Below are 17,358 nucleotides of genomic sequence, written 5' to 3' on the forward strand. Positions count from 1 at the left end.
TTATTTTTAAGATGTCGAAGTACTACAATATATTCTTGAAAAGTTTTGTGGAACTCACACAAAACAATTGGAAAGTTACATCAGAATAAAACTAAAATTAATGGAAAGCCGCACAGATTTACGATAGAAAACCCTTTGAAAGGCAAATTATAACACAAAATCCAGATACTTGCCTATAAACAAATGGCACAGGGTCATTAGAAAATTGTGTGGAGTTGTGCTTAGAGTCAGTGAACGAAATATGACAAAAAATCCACTGCAAGTCATGTCACAGCGTCTCTGCTGGTAACCGACATATTATTCAGGGTATGAGAATGCTAGAACATAGCTGTGTTGATTAAAACAAGAGAAGGCAAAACCTTGCTTATATCTTGTGCAAAGTTGTTGTTATTCTTATTCAGAAACACTATTCACAGCCTCCTCAATTCCATAGAAAAAGGTTAGTGTATTTTGTAGTTTTCTGTAAAAGAAAACTATTGAGATGGCTATGCCTGTCCGTCCGCATTTTTTCTGTCAGCTCCCAGATCTTAAAAATTACTGAGGCTAGAGGGCTGCAAATTGGTATTTTGATCATCCACCCTCCAGTCATCAAACATACCAAATTGCAGCCCTCTAGCCTCGGTAGTTTTTTTTTTATTTAAGGTTAAAGTTAGCCATGATCGTGCGTCTGGCACCGCTATTTATACCAACAACACAGGCCACCACCGGGCCGTGGCTGAACGTTTCACTGACCGCGGCTGAGAGTTTCATACAGCATTGTACGCTGTACAGAAAACTCGATTGCGCCGAAGAAACTTCGGCGCATTTTTTACTTTTTTTTTTTATTCATATTCAGAAAAAAAGCCGCTAACTTCTTCAACCTGTCAATGTCCTTTGCTCCTCTGGGTTTCTACTGTTCATTTCGTCACTTATTTCTGAGTGTTAAGAAATGATTAATCCCCAGATTATCTATTCGTTATTTCTTCCTGTCACTGAACTGCAAAATGTTGAACGTAAAACTCCCTTCTCTCTTCCCCTATGCAGTAAAATTTCTCCCTTTGTCTGTCTTGAACGTTCAAGAGAGCGCCTTATATTCCTGTGAACATTGCAAAAGCTTAAAAAATCCTCGAGGTTTAGCATATAGCGTTTAAGAGGATGAAGATGAAAGGCCTTTGAATGCGTAATGTAAATCGGTGTAGAGCGGAAAAAACCTACGAATTCGAATTTTAAAAACATATTTTATAATAGGATCACGACGAAAGGATTTTAATTTGTAAGCAAGTGCAAATCTGTTCATCGCGTTTTGTTAAGACCCGCTACGACTTTTATTTTCATTTCCGCAGATTTTTCAGTCGCGATATATTTGAGCATAATTATGCAGATTCTGATCACGTGTTATTTAGTAAACATTGCCGAGTCTGGGCACAATAATGATATTTATTTTTGGTAATTACTAAGGAACAGCTTTTCATTTGGGATGGTTTATTATCTGCAGTTTAACAGAGGAACAGTTTCTTTACCTGGTTTAAATATAGAGTAAGGAAAATGATGACATGCGTACATACATGTCAGCACATATGTAACCTTTTCTTTCGTATATATGTATGTATATATATACATATATGTGGACAGATAGGTAGGTAATTTTCACATAAATGGGTTCAAGAAAGTATGAGGGGAAAAATATGGTATAAAAGTGCTCACTCGGTTCCCTTTGAATTTTGAATTTTGAAAATGCCTTCCAAACAAAACAGAAGCCAGAGAAGATAAATAGGATCGTTTTTTTCCGCTGTCAAAGACCAAAGGCGAAGAAGCAAAATAAACTATGTAGAAAGGTCCGATGAAATTAGGATCTCGAATTTAAGCATCTATTTAATAGTCCCTTATCAAGAAATTATTCACATTTGAGTTAAAAAACATTCTGAAGCTGTATATTGAGCTGTATATGCATATATATAATATATATATATATATATATATGTATATATATGTATATGTATATATATGTATGTATGTATATATATGTATGTATGTGTATATATGCTTATATATGTGTATGTATGTGTATATATATGTGTTTGTGTATGTGTATATACATAAGTGTAATGAACCTCTTTTGGTTCAACAGGTTCCATTACTCAAAATTAGAGATAGCACTGGAATGGCTGGAGGGACCGGGGGCAAACTACAGTGGAGGGTGCAAAACAAATGCCAAAAATACCTTAAATCCAATTTATTACATATAAATGTACATATTTACAATTGAGTACTGGTTTTAGGTGGCAAAAATTCACAAAATGATCATTAACGTAAATAACCACATTTAAGCCCAAACAAAGGATCATTAAATAATTTATATTAGTCAACAGACAGAACAATAAATATTTATAAATGAAAATAAATGCTTAACAGAGGCCGTCAAAAATCAATGAACATCAAATTCAAAATATAAATGCAAATAGCAAATTTCCAGAGCCATACACTTGCTCTACACCATTAAGTAATAATGAAATTAATAATCATAACCACGATAACATATTCAATTAAATCAGTAAGAAACTCAAAGATTGGCAGCAAAACAATAACGGTGACATATCACCAAAGCAGCATAAAACAAAAACAGACGAATTCCGAACTTCGAAGAATTGTCGAGGCAGTCTTTTACCGCCAACCAGGATAAGCATAACCAGACGCAATCGGTTGAATCAACGAAAACAGCAATTAGCTGTCAAAACAGGAACGCGTCCTCAGCACAGATGAATTCGCCGAATCGTCGAGACAAGTCTTTTACCGTCGAGATATCCTTTCGCTGCTACTGCAGAAGTCACAACACACACGTAGAGGACCTCATCCTCCCGCCGAAGTAAACAGGTCCACCACACCTGTTACCCGACAAAGTGACTTCCGCTGCTCTACCAAAACACGCTGCTGCTGCCTTCTTGGCCGAGTGTCGCCGAGGAACCGATCTGTCTGCCGCTGCCACTCACACCGTGACAGATGAAAACTCGCCAGCTTGACGAAAACACTGGAGGGCAGGAGAAACAGGGAAACTACCTTAAAAAGATCGTTCCAACAAAGAAACGACCGAAACTGACAATAAACACGTACATACACACACAAACATAATGTAAACTTATTCAGGACTCATGACCCTGCAGTGCAACTACACAGAACAGCATGTGAAAGCTCAATAAAATTCTTCTGAAACGGTATAAATAGGGTTTCCCTGCACGTTACTCCCTGAATGGGAAATGAACATGTTTTGCGGGAAAAAACGGAATTCCTTAAAAAGTAACTGTGCAGCACTATTTTTTTATTGTAGAGAACCAGTGCTTTCAAAGAGTACAAAATCACATTCTGAAACAAATTTTGTCCGAGGAAAGAGTATCAAAAGATTTTAAACTTAAAAAGAATTTTTTTTAAAGCGCCTGAATACGTTTTATCCAATTTACTGGCTATTTTTTCCAGCATGTTTCCTGGGTCCAAATTATATTTGAATTTCATTATGCTAAAATCTTTACCTGAAAAGTAATTATAGACAAAGTGAAGTGTGTTACTTTCAGTTAAAGGCTGCAGGTAAAAGTTTATTTTCGATATGAGTTGGCACCTTTCATGTTAATTACAAATTAATTTAGAATGCTTTATAATCTATTTCTTAATGTTCACTTTGCATTTAGGAGAAGCAGCTGATAAATTTTGTTTTCTTATTGTGTGCTGTTATTGCTGGTTCACTTGGCTTTCTTTCTATACTTAGCACGCATCAAAATGTTTATATCACCATTTGACCTGGAGGAGCCACCTCGGTTGTTTTCATGTCACATGAAAGCTTGCATAAAATTATATACCTCCAGGTCATACCATAAAGGTGAATAGTTGTTTTTCTCTTAAGTAGAGAATTTGATTTATTTGAGTCAGATTTCGTTATTTTGGTGAGCTTATCAAGTTATGGCTGTTTCGTCCCCTGTTTACATAAAAGGACATCTACTATTAATTGTGTTTGTCAGTGTTACGGATACACTCATAGCTGACCCTTCCTGGAAATGCATAGTCTCTTGTTTTCCATTGTTTTTATCTCTATATCTTGTGGAATCCACAACGAACCTCTCGAGGAATCCTAAGGTTCAGTGGAACTTTGGTTAACGGTTGGTTTGCTACTGTCTGCAAACTTGGACCGCTGCCAGGTGAGACACTTCATCGCTTCATCAGAAGGAAAGAGGGATCTTATTAGATACTGGTAAGGTGATAAGAAGGGTGCTAAGGTATTTAGCCAAATATTTCCTCCATTTTTAAAATATTGGGCCATCCCTTTTGGGGGCCATTCCTGCTTCCAGATTGAAAGATTTGGAACTCGAACGAAAGCGCGAGCGCATCATTTACCGTTACTCTTCCCCACACCCCACTCCCGTCCCCGACTCCCGTAAAAATAGTTGCTTTTCAAAACACGTATGAGTCTAACAACCTCACACTTGTGTTTATGCGGTATTTTCATTTTAAAGACAAACCATTTTCAGCATGATCGTTAATGTATCATATTCTCTTCACCCAACATTTCTATGTCTTCCCAATAACCCTGGGCGAAAGACGCCATCCGTTCTTGAGGGGAGTTGTTTACCTCACTGAAAAGTATTCTTATTTCATGTCCTCACTCAGAGATGTGTCTCGGTTTTTTGCTATTTTGTTAAGAAAAAAGGAAAAAGGGCCTTTGGAAATTATTGGAAGAAGACAACTTCGAGATGTAAGGAAATCGGAAAATGTGTGCATGGGTACATGGGTATTTCTCTATCCCTGGATAGTGGTAATTTTTTTTTCCTTTAGCTGACAAAAACAAAGCCAAAAAAAAAAAAAAACAGATCAGTGGTCTTCGGTGCCTGTTGGCTATACAGAGTCAAGGGGTCCACCTAATCCTTTTCACGCCTCTCTGGTCGCCATAAGACAAGAGCCCGTGCTGGCATAAGGCTAGGTTTAATCTAAAAGAAGATGTGGGTTCTTCCTGCTCTCTCCTAATCATTATGTGCAGTTTTTTTTTCTCATCTCGTTCTACTTCCCCCATCTGCCTGCCCTATTTTAGTCGCTGTGGTCTTAAATCTGTTCCTAGTCATTTAAAATAAACTTTGTGTGTGTTTGCCATATATTTAATACACATACTTGTAAAGAAAAAAGACTAAAGGGGGATTAAAATGTGTGATAAATCCGACTGTTTACTTTCCTGTTTAAGGTGAATTTTGTCTCAGTGTAGAGTACAAGCCAGTATAGATTATAAAAGCGCTCTCATGTCAATAAGGTTTTTATAATAGCATGTTTACCATGGGTATTTGTTTCTGAGTATTGGGTAATGACATAATAAAAGTGTCCCAGATCCCATTATTGTGCGTTAAAGATTAGAATACTTTTTCTTTGCACAACTTTTGTACACGGTTTTAAACTTTCCTCATATTTAGAGGTTGCATACTGAAGATATAGGCAGCGATATAAATATGGATACGTAGAGAAGAATTTTCTCCCTAGAAATGTCCAGTTGTATTATTCACTCACTTTAATTCAGGTCAGCCGTGAAGTCACCATCAAATTTCGAGTGATATGTTTAAAAACTCACTTGAAATGTGTTTTGTGTGTTTTATGGCAACCTGACACTGATAGTATTGAAATAGTGTTTACTTACTGTACATAGTTTGTTACCATGTTATAGCTTGTGCGTGAGTTTGTATACGGATGATGTTTTATTGTTTGTGCCATTCTACTTTAGTGCATTTATAGATTATGTCAGTCACGTTGGCTTAATGGATGAAATAAATTCGATAAAGTAATTTTTTACAGTCTTATATTGTTCAGGTTCTCCAGAAGACACCTGGCCACCTGTTAGACAACTCCGTCCCACATTTCTAAGTGGGAATCAGCAATCTTTTGATTTTGCGGTTTTGTGTTTGTTTTCCCCTCCACAGATTAGCGTTCGCCTATTCTTTTGGGATCCTCCATTTTCTCGTTTTTCTCGACCTAGGCGGTAGATATGGGCACTCGGATGCCTAGGCTCTTGATAATACACAGGATTTTACTCTCCTTTCCGGATCAGGGGCACTATCCTCCATTCAGCGCTTGAGAGGGAGATGGAGTGGTTGGACAGGAAAATAAAGAGATCCAGAAAATAGAGATGAAGTACAAAGATCTAAAGGTGGAACCTGGAAAAAACCCACGATTTCAGTAAGAAGTAGCAGCCAGAGCTGTTGGATAGCAAGATTTAAGAAGGCGAAATAGAGGTAAAGTAAAAGATTTAAAAAGTGGATGCAGCTGGCAGCCGAAGTGATGCTGCGAACCCCTTTAGTAACTATGCGTTACTTTTGTATTAAATATACTCTGCGTCTGTGTTTGTTTGTAAGAATATGCAAAGAAAAAAAAAATATCTTTGACCTTGTCATTGTCGGTTTGGCCATTTCAGTTCTGTACTTCGTTTCTTTTATCTCTGATCTGAAGTGTTTTTGCCCTTTGATCGCTTTCCTTTCATTCCACTCCTTTTTATTGTCTCAGTGAATGGAAAATTACAAAGTTGCAAAGGTATATACTTTTTTTTTTATTCCAGCTCCATACAATGGAATCAATTCGAGATGCTGTCACGGATGAATCGGGTCTGTGAGCCATTGTTGGGTACAGAGATCGGGCCCTGCTTTTTATGACAAATGTTTTAGTGTTAACTTCTTTGTTATTTATTATTATTATAAAATACCTCCAAGGATTTTTGATTTCTCGTTTATTCTTAAGTTATGCGGTAAAATGCTGTGGGAATTCTTAGAATTTTCCACACGAGAGATTAGGAAATATTGATGATGAAACCTCAAGAGACTGACATAAAAAGAAGAGAGATTCCTGTAGGTTATGAAAATATTTGCATGATATTCTTCACTAATAAGAGTTTTGACATGCATTAAAACTGCAAGGTGAGTAACTTGAAAAATATTTCCTAAGTAACCATCCAGAACAGGAAAAATGATTATAGCAAAACTATTAACTCATGTGAACAAAAAATATATTACTAACGTGTTCGTAAAGTCAGTTTATTGATTTAGAATAATCTACATTTAGGAAAGCTCTAAAATATAGCGAAAACATAGCACGACAGAGTAAGAACCATGTCAGCAACAGCTGTTGATTTTATTGTTTTTTTATGAGATAATATAAGTCTCAGTTGTATATTTCCATCTTTGTCACTGCAATACAGATAAGTTAAATTGGGAACCAAAGTGATGAAATGAAGAGAGTTAAGAGGTATACTGATTAAGACGATTGTTCCTCGTATTTTAGATTTTTTTTTATTATTATTATTAAAGAGGCAAAATTTATACATTACTTTTTTCAACACAGCCAAGAGTCTGGATGTGTCCTCAGAAACAAGAAATAGTCCTGGAACGTTTATTCCGTAGATATGCCTGTTATTAACACAAAGGTACTGTTGTCGTATTCCCCAACCAAAAAATATCCTGTCGGTTTGTGCATGTCATGTGCGTTTATGTGCTCATGACTCTCTAAGGATTCTTTGTAGTGATTTGACACGGCTTCAAGGGTTTTGCATCATATTTTATGCAAGGCTTTACCCACAAGAATACAGACAGTCCTTTATCCGTAACTGAACTATTTTTGCTTAAGAACAAAGCTTTTTGACTACCACGAATCTTTACATCTGATTAATTTTCTTATCATTCCTTGCTTTTCACTTTTACAGAGGATAGAGATATGACATTTCTCTTGTCTGGCTTCAGTTTTGAAAGATTTTTAGAAATCAAAATCCAAAAGGGTTTTTCAGGGAAAGTAGATTCATCCATTTTGTTTATAGTTTCTTATGCCTCTTTTTTTTTTTTTTTTTTTGTAAAAGACGGCTTTTCTTTTTTTGTGTTTTCGCAAATACACACAGAGCGGAAATGGTCCGATAGAAGATAAAAACGGCATTCAGGCAAAGCCATACTTAGACTGCGGGATTTGGGATGAAACACTTATGCAATAACAAGCATTTTAAGCTTCATAGCATTCAAAGGAATGCCTCTATTGGTACAAAAGGGAAAGAAAACTTAATGGATAAAGAAAAGCAACAAAGTGAATTTCGTCCTTCAGTATTAATGCTGCCCACCGTTGATTTTATTAGCCGTCTCTGTACCATCAATCAGAAATAACTCTGCCAGTATTAACTTCAGTTCGCCAAAGCTTTCTTGGTCTGGTATTGGAGAGAGACTTCTGACTAACTTTAGTGTATTGATCTGGAGTGGTGTTGTTTTGACATTAATGTGGGTAATTTGTCATTTCACTTACACAGAAAAATCGTGTTTTGAGAGTATTGCCGGCTTTATGACCTGTGTAACTTGAAATTAAACAATATTTCTCAGTAGTTTATATTAGATTATGTAATGTAATTTAATTTTTTAGGGAGAGAAGTTAGACGAAACTGCTTATGTGGGAAAATAATTTTTTGTATATTTATTCCCTGCACAGTTCTGTTGTAGCAAGTTTTTGTCAAAAAATACCATATGAATTTTTTTTCAAACTTATTCACTTATGAATTAAAATTCTCCTCACATCAAGTATCCAGATTCTCTTGCTTTATATAAAAGATCCAAGCCCACACAGTAAATCATTCTTTCCTCCCTTTCTATCCCGCCTATCCTTCAACACCTCTCTTTTTTCTCATCCAGTATTTCTCCCAACTCTTTAGAGGCCCATTCAATTCTTATTGGATATTCGCTCCACCTCTTCTCTTCCTTTTCTGCCTCCCTTTCCTGCCCATTACATCTACTCCTACCCTCCCTCCTCCCCTCCCCTCGCAAATGACCACAAAACGACGACAATCTATCATTTTTTTATTTGTTTTTATCAAAGGTAACTCGAAATAATATCATACTCCCAAGTTGTACAACAGTACTAATAATAAGTAGATCCGGCTAATTACTGCCTATTGGTTAATGGGCAATGCCTCATTAAAAGTGATCAAATTACCGCGACTGTGGATTGAACTCACTCATGTAGGTCTGAAAACGGAATAATTTTTTTTATTGCTTGTCCCCTTTTCACTGGTTCAGGTTTCGGGCCCTTATTGTGGTTGTATTTTATTGATATGAATTTTAATTTGAACTCTGCGTGTGCAACATTTATTCAGGTCAGCCCTGAATTTGCTGTCAAATTTCAACTGGAGATTTATTTTGGCAGGATGTTGAGCGCTGTTAGCAAATGCGGTTATTCTACTGCTTGTTCATAATGACAAACTTGTGACGTCGTGTTGAATTATGTCTCCAAATTAGTGGCACTGTCGAATTACGTCGCAATATCCCAGAATAGGCGTGTCAGTCATTTAGAATTCTGGCACAGAATCCTCAGAATTTGTCAAATTATAAGGAAAAAAACCGTTATGAACTCAACCATAAACTTGTAGAAATGTATTTTGTTGTACGGCATATCATCTTGGAAGATCTTTGTCCAGCAATGACACAAAATCCAAGGAAAGTCTTCTGGAATAATAAGAAAATAATTAAAAAGCTATGTCAAATTGTTGCAAAATTCTTTGGAAGTCTGATCGAATTACAACAAAATCCATGGAATGTTTCGTTGAATTTTGACACCAAATCCCAGGAAAATCCCCCGGACATTTGATATAAAATGTTCGCAAGTGTGGCCGAAAGTGGCCTGCCATTTCAAGGGCTGAGAATTCTAAGGCTTTCCGGAGGTATAGCGTATGCAAACTCCAGACCTCTTTTATAAAACAATTTTAATCCATTTTGTCTAAATAAAAAGGATAACCCTTGCAGTCTTATTTTCGTGTCTGATGATTTTTGTTTTCACCTTTTTAGATCTGTTTTCCAGTGAAATGAATTAATTGATACCCAAATAAACTTTATTTCCTAAATGACAGAATTCAAACCATTTAAGAAGGGGAAACGTGTTGTATTCCTTCACCATTTAACAGGTAGCATCTGTGTTGTAGCATCTGTTTTACACGCACCCATACACGAATATGTATGTATGTACGACACGCCTTTTCCCCCCTTTTTAAAATGGAATATCAGCACTTTTATGATTTAGCGCTAGACCCACACCGTTTTTCCTGGTCCTAGTTGAGACTGGTACCAAACTGTAGCTGGGTGAATTGGTGATTGGTAGTCCAGAGGGCGTTAGTTTTACCGTACCAGGTCTGAGCAAGTTTTTTTTTTTTTTTTTTTTTTTTTTTTTTTTGAGGGGGATGGGGGTGCTTGCTAGCCTCAAACCTCTGCACATCGTGGCAATGTCCCAACTTAGTTGATTGACCACAAAATACGTAATTCGTTGCTTATGTCAGCAGAGCACAATGGAATTTTCGGAAATGATGGTCAGAGAGTTATTCATCTCCTCCCCTAATCTTAGAAAGGAAGTACAAAACGGTACTGTTTTCCGGCAAAGTTTTAACACTAAAAAACTAAGGGTAAGAAATGAATTTTAGAATGGCGTAGATGATGCATATATTTAATTTGCAATTCATTGTTTATAAAGAAAAAGAACACTAAATTTTAACGAAAGATAATTACTGTGGAAGGATTTCTAACTTGTAATCACGTGTGAGTATGTTTGCAACACATGAACACCTTGAGTTTAGCCTCGTTATAAAGTTTTTCTTACCACCTAATTTTTCATTCAAAATATATTTGAACATCATTAGGCAGATTCCGAACATGCGTTATTTTAGAACCGATGCCAAGGAACTTTATGCTCGAGAACATTAGCGCTGTTTCTTTATGAACTACTAAGTAACATTTTAGTTTAGCGTTTATCTTTCTCTCTCCCTCCCTCTATCTGTCTGTCTATTTATCTATTTATTATCTACCTATCTATCTAAACATATATATTATATTTTGTATATGAATGTCAATGTCACTGACAATTAAAAGAGGGGATAAGTTTCAGCCCTCAAGCGTCGTGTCGTGGACAGTGATAAGGTAAGCTGGTAACCGGTGGCTAGTTGAGGACTAAAACTTAATCTCTGATTTAATTTCAAGTCATAAATATATATACATATAAAGATAAAATGAGATTTACAGTGTCATATATTATCACCATTATCGGTACCTCCAGCAATATGTAATGTTATGGTATTTTACAGATTATAAGAGTATTATCTTCATATTTTAAGTCTGTGAAGCTTATATCGTTACTTGAATCTAAACTTTCTCATCCATCTGAGACCACTTTTTGATTATGACATCCAAAAGAAGGCCAAACAGCAAAGGTGAAATAACTATCCTTTGAAACAACACATTATTTATAACGAGTTCAATGTCCAAAACCCCATCAACCTAAACTTTGCATTTTTCCGTTCATGGGTAATTTTGATTACCCACATATAAGACTGAATGTAATATTGGCCTGCGGACTCTGTCAGTTGCCTCATCGGAATGAACAGAAGCCATCAGAATGGGAATTTTAAATTCCATACACTTCGGCTCAGTGTGTCTAAACACAATAATCTATCTGCCTATCTATCTATATATCTTCATAAGTATGTGTTTGTATGTATGTATGTATGTATGTATGTATGTATGTATGTATATATATATATATATATATATATATATATATATATATATATATATATATATATATAAATATAAATATAAATATAAATATATATATATATATATATATATATATATATATATATATATATATATATATATATATATATATACTCACACACACACACACACAAATATCTTTTAAATTTGTCAGCTGACTTTCCCGGAAGAACTTGAAGTGTTTGCAACATAGTAAAATTTTTTCCATAATGTTTCATGCTGAAGTTCGTGCTCTGTGCAGTATCGCGTTCGTTGAATATTACTGATAATAAATACACTGAAATCACCGTTCCCGAGGGCGTGTTTGGATGTGAAAGGGGGAAATAATAAAATTGAAATACTTTCAGAAGCACACGAAGGTTTAAGAGAGTAAGAGACAAAAAACAGGTTGAAAAAGTTTTGATTGCTGAAAACCTCTCATAAACAGAGGCCAGACAAGAGATAGATCAAAGGGCAAAGGCGGAGAAGCAAAAGAAAATAATTCATTTGTTAGGGGTCTCAGATTAAGAGCGGCGATGGCCATTGAAGATTTCAGCTTCAGGGTATGATTTTTTGTTTTCTTGATTTTTAGATTTTAAATAAATATATTCTTTTTATATATAATTTCTTAATGCCTTTGTAAGTTTTTGTTTACATAGAGCTGTTTAATGATTATATATTTCAATTTAGAATTTCACTCTCGTGCATTCACTCACACGAGTAAATCCTTTATATATATATATATATATATATATATATATATATATATATATATATATATATATATATATATATATATATATATATATATATATATATATATATATATTCTTCAGGCGCTAAGGCTCCGAAATGGGATGTATTAATGTAAGTCTTATGTAAGAGTGTTAATGTGATCTTCCAAATATGTTTTACCATATATTGGTAGTAAAAATGTTTACGTCCTTTATAATAGTTGTTGTTGCTGTTGTATAAGCGGGGTTACAAAAAAATATAATTCGGCAATACTCTGACGGTAAAGAGCCCATGCTTTCAAGCAAAAAACCATTCAACGTATTTTTTTACGAAGAAAAGTATAAAATGATTTTTGAGTTGAAAATAAATGCAAATTTGTTCATAACGCTCGAATACCTTTTATTCGGTCTGCAAGCATTTTTTTTACCCCAAGTAATTTGATAGACAGAGATATTTATTTGAACTTCGATGTGTTGAATTTGATCATTTACATTTTATTTAATCTGTGTGAAAAATAATTTTAGGCGGAGGAAATTATCGTTACTTTTATTTATTGCCGAAATGACATTTCTGTTCGAAGTGAGATGTACCTGTATTTTTTAAGTACGTATAAAATTAGATTACATACATGATTTTCTATTTTTCCTTATTTTGCTCTACCATCAAAGTATAAATACCTGAATTAGTTATTTTTAAATATATTTGGGACCAGTTGCCTGTTGCGCTTTTATTCTGTTGAAATGTATTTTTAATATTGTACGTACCTAAGTACGTAGTCTTTACACAGCGTGTCTCGACCCATTTATTGTGTAGGAAATGTATTTATTGTACGTATCTAAATAGGTAGTCTTTACACAGCGTATCTCAACTCATTTACTCTTGAGGGACTTGTATTTTTTAAATTGTAGGCATCTGAGTAGGTGATTTTTACATAGCGGATCTCAACTAATTTACTGTGGAGGAAATTTACTTATTAATTTGTAAGTATCTGAGTAGGTATTCATTACACAGCGCATCTCGACCCATTTGCTCAGAGGAAATGTATTTATTAAATGATAGGTGTCTGAGTAGGTAGTCTTTACACAGCGTATCTCAGCTTATTTACTCAGGAGGCAGAAGGAGCCGAGATTTAACCAGATTGTAGCGATAAACCAGCCTTGTCATTGCTGTAAGATTCAGGGAAAGCGGAAGTGTGAGTAACTTCCAAAACTATGCATTACTGAGAAATGATCAGACATGTCCAAGCAGTTGGGCGATTACCACTTTCCAGAAGTCAAGTGTATTGCTGTATGGTACCTAAATTACAGATTGATTGCGGATGTGCAAATTTCCTTTGCATATGGGCCTTTAAATGTAACCATGTGAGTTCTGTAAGGTTTGTTAGACGAAGGATAACTCTTCTTGATTTTTGGGATGAATGCTCATACGCATTTCATAATTGCCCTTATGATGGAATGTATGTTTGCCCTTGAGCAAAGTAGGCATTATTTACACTTTTAGTATAATTGTAGAATCTACTGGTCACTTTTACCAGATACATATGTAATTGTAATAGCCACAATGCCCTCTTAACTTCTCGAATTCTTCGCGCTTTTTTGGATATGCTTGTCACTACAAAGCCGTAAGATCCAAGCGCAAGAAATTGAAGAGACTGTGATGCCCGGTCGCGGGAAACGAACCCATGTCACCATAATCATATATACATATATATATATATATATATATATATATATATATATATATATATATATATATATATATATATATATATATGTATATATGTGTGTGTGTGTGTGTGTGTTTGTGTGTGTGTGTGTATATGTATATATGTATGTATGTATGTATTTATATAGTTTGTGTGTGTGGGGGTGTGAGTGAATGAATGTGTGCATTTATTGGTATAACTAACTTGCATTTTACCTATCTTCCCAGGTCGGTACCTTTTACCTCCCGTGTGTGTAAGTGGGAAGGAATACTTCGGATTTGTAGGCGATGGTGTAAATTGCAAGAAATTTGCTTCAGTGGGAAAGGTAAGTGAATACAGCCGGATTAATAAAAAGCCCAAATTGGAATCTTTGCTTTTATACAATAGCAGCGAAAATGTTTTGGATTTTGGTGAAGCTATAGTGGCTCGGAATGTCTGAGAATTTTAAAAATGGCTTTTTATGAAAAGGGTAGATATATGATTTTTAAACGTCTAAAAAATTAAACCCTTTTAATTTGTAATGCACTGCTGTTCATTAGAAAAAAAAACACTTAATCGAATTTAAGAAAATGTGTTGCAAGAGGATTACGAGGAAGGATTAATCTGTAAGCATGTGCTTGTGGTGCTCTGATTATCCTAAGAGGGTTGGAGCTTGAATAATAATAATAATAATAATAATAATAATAATAATAATAATGATAATATATGAAGGGAGTAGACCTTCTTTTAAACAGGTCTTATTAAAAAGGATGGCTGTATTATGCGAATTTATCTTATATAGTGTCTATATAAGATAAATTCGCATAATACAGCCATCCTTTTTAATAATGATAATAATAATATATTTTTATGATATGCATTTTTATTAATGAAAACCAATGACGAGCTTTTTTTTTTTTTTTTTTTTTTTTTAGTTTACACCAGTTATTCGTGAAGCAAAAGCTTGATTTTCGTACACATGTACATTCTCATATCTTTCCGAGTTATTTATCTAGCTTTCATGTAGGTAGGTAAAGCGTTTGTGACGTGGGGACAACCTTTTCCCTCTTTTATTTTTGTCCTGAACGGGGTCTTCATCCACGATTCATCAGTCCGTGTTCAGTCGTGTCTCATAATGTATTGCCTGCAGTCACCCCCCCCTTCTTTAGGCACATTATGATGTGAGCCTGAGGAATAAACGAAATAAAACCACAAAATACTTTGGAATTTTAGAAAGTTGAAGAAATATTTGACTGAAAAGTAACAGCATATTTCAACCCTTCTATTTTTTTTATGTGGAGTGAATGATTATAATTCATACCACACGGTCAAAATAAATAAATGTTTATATATATATATATATATATATATATATATATATATATATATATATATATATATATATATATATATGTGTGTGTGTATATATATATATATGTGTGTGTGTGTGTGTGTGTGTGTGTGTGTGTAGCAGTTATATAAATGTTATTTTTATTCAAAAGTAAACGTTTTTTTCTTTAGGTTTCTCTCTTTTGGTTAGACCAGTTCTCAACCTTTTTTCACCCATGGACCCCTTTTCCTCTTCATTTTTTTGGTGGACCACCATAGCCATTGCTTGGAAAAAAAAGCTTATTCTATTTTTCACTAACAGAAGTTTAAAGGAATTTTATAAAAAAAATAAAGAAACAACAAATGATTATGCTTTTTTTGAATGAAAACTAATATAATGCAAATAAACGCATTTAACAATTAAATTTTACAGATCATTTATGTGCACTAGTAAATAATTCTTAATAAACCATTTTAAGATTGTGAGTAATTAAGAAAGAAATGCAGATTTATTCAATGAGATCCCTGTGGTTGATGCTGCTCAGCGAGTTTTGTTTTATATTCGGCTCCATCGATGTTAATGATACTTGAAGAACACCCTTTTTCACAATGTCGAGTCTATTTCGAGCTTTTGCTAGTAAGTGAAAAACTCTTAAATCCTGATTCAACCAGGTAAGATAACGGAAAAGCTATTACGTAGAGCTGTGCTTTATCCCAGAGTAGTTGGTATTTTTTAGCAGTGTCATTTGTTTTCCGTATATTATGCTTCCCATCTTTGAATTTTGCGTGCAGTATTTCATCACTTTGTAATTCAGTGAGGGTCACTTGTAAAGAAATGTCTACATCGGCAAATTAACTTCTAAAGGAATTGCCACCCAAGTTGGTATATCCATCATGAGTAGGTCACTAAACCGAGCTTGCATATTTTCGTGCAAATTTTCCAAATATTCACCATTCAGTGCAAGGTCATCATCGTGCAAATCGCTGCTAATCGAGGTCAAACAAAGAAACTCTTCAAACGCAAGACGTCTGATATTAATTTTGTACAGCTGTAGTTTTCTCAGAAAAGCAGTACTAGCCCGTTGACTGGATGTGAGATCATAATTTTTTCCTTTGAGCTGTTTATTAAGTGAATCGATTTTTAAAAATATATCTTATAAGTAAAATACATGACATTTAGTCGCAAGCAGTTGTTCTCCAAGGTGGGTGTTTGCCAGAAATAAGACAATAGAGTCCCAAAGTGCAATAAAACGATGAAGACAATTTCCCTTTGATAACCACCTCACTTCAGTATGCATTACAAGGAGTTCAAACTCCTCTCCATTTTCTCTGCAGAATTCACGAATGAGGCGATCTCGAAGAGAATTAGATTTAATATGGTTAACCACTATTATCACAACACTAAGGGCATCATGCAGACGTCTGCCCAGTTGCTTTGCAACTAAGTGTTGACGGTATCACACAGTGTATGCAAAATACTTCGGGGACAGCCTTTTTCAAGAGTGTAATGAAACCTTTGTATCTGCCAGTCATGGATGGTGCACCATCAGAAGCACATGCAATTATATTTTTGAGTGGAATATTGCTTTCCTTGAAATAAGTAACACCTTCATTAAAAATTGTTTCACCTATTGTGTCTATCGAAAGACTTCTAGCAAAGAGTATTCACTCTCTGGGTCCTTGATCATCTATAATCTCACATATGCTAACAGAATAACTTCATTATCTCTTAAGGTAGATTCATCAAGTTGAAAGGCAAACTGCTTTATTTGGAAATTAGCTATTAATCTCAGATTCAATACAGAAGCCTAAAATCATTGCTCTTTTATATTAGTTATTCATAACTAGAGTTAGGATGAAAAATCTGAAGGAAAAATAGTTTGAATCCAATTGGGAACTTTATGAAACATAAAAACTGTGTTCCAGGGAAAGAAAGGCATATTCTCTTCAACCGTAGGTTTATGAATCCCAAGGGAGGTTAGTTGGACAATTAGGGGTACAGCAAATGCACCTTTTTGGTTCTGAGCCCTTCAACCATCAAGGTAAAATAGGTACATTATAATCTCTCTTTGACCTTTA

At 34.8% G+C, this 17,358-nt stretch overlaps 1 long non-coding RNA gene across 1 annotated transcript in view; it reads left to right on the forward strand.

Moving 5' to 3' along the window:
* LOC136854783 (uncharacterized) overlaps positions 1-14,740 on the forward strand; it is a 227,617-nt gene extending 212,877 nt beyond the window's left edge. Inside the window, exon 3 of the long non-coding RNA XR_010857797.1 lies at positions 14,199-14,740. This is a non-coding gene — a long non-coding RNA (uncharacterized lncRNA). The remainder of the gene's footprint in view (positions 1-14,198) is intronic.
* The last annotated feature ends 2,618 nt before the right edge of the window (positions 14,741-17,358 follow it).

This window comes from Macrobrachium rosenbergii, chromosome 30 (assembly GCF_040412425.1).
Source record: "Macrobrachium rosenbergii isolate ZJJX-2024 chromosome 30, ASM4041242v1, whole genome shotgun sequence".
Lineage (NCBI taxonomy): Eukaryota > Metazoa > Arthropoda > Malacostraca > Decapoda > Palaemonidae > Macrobrachium > Macrobrachium rosenbergii.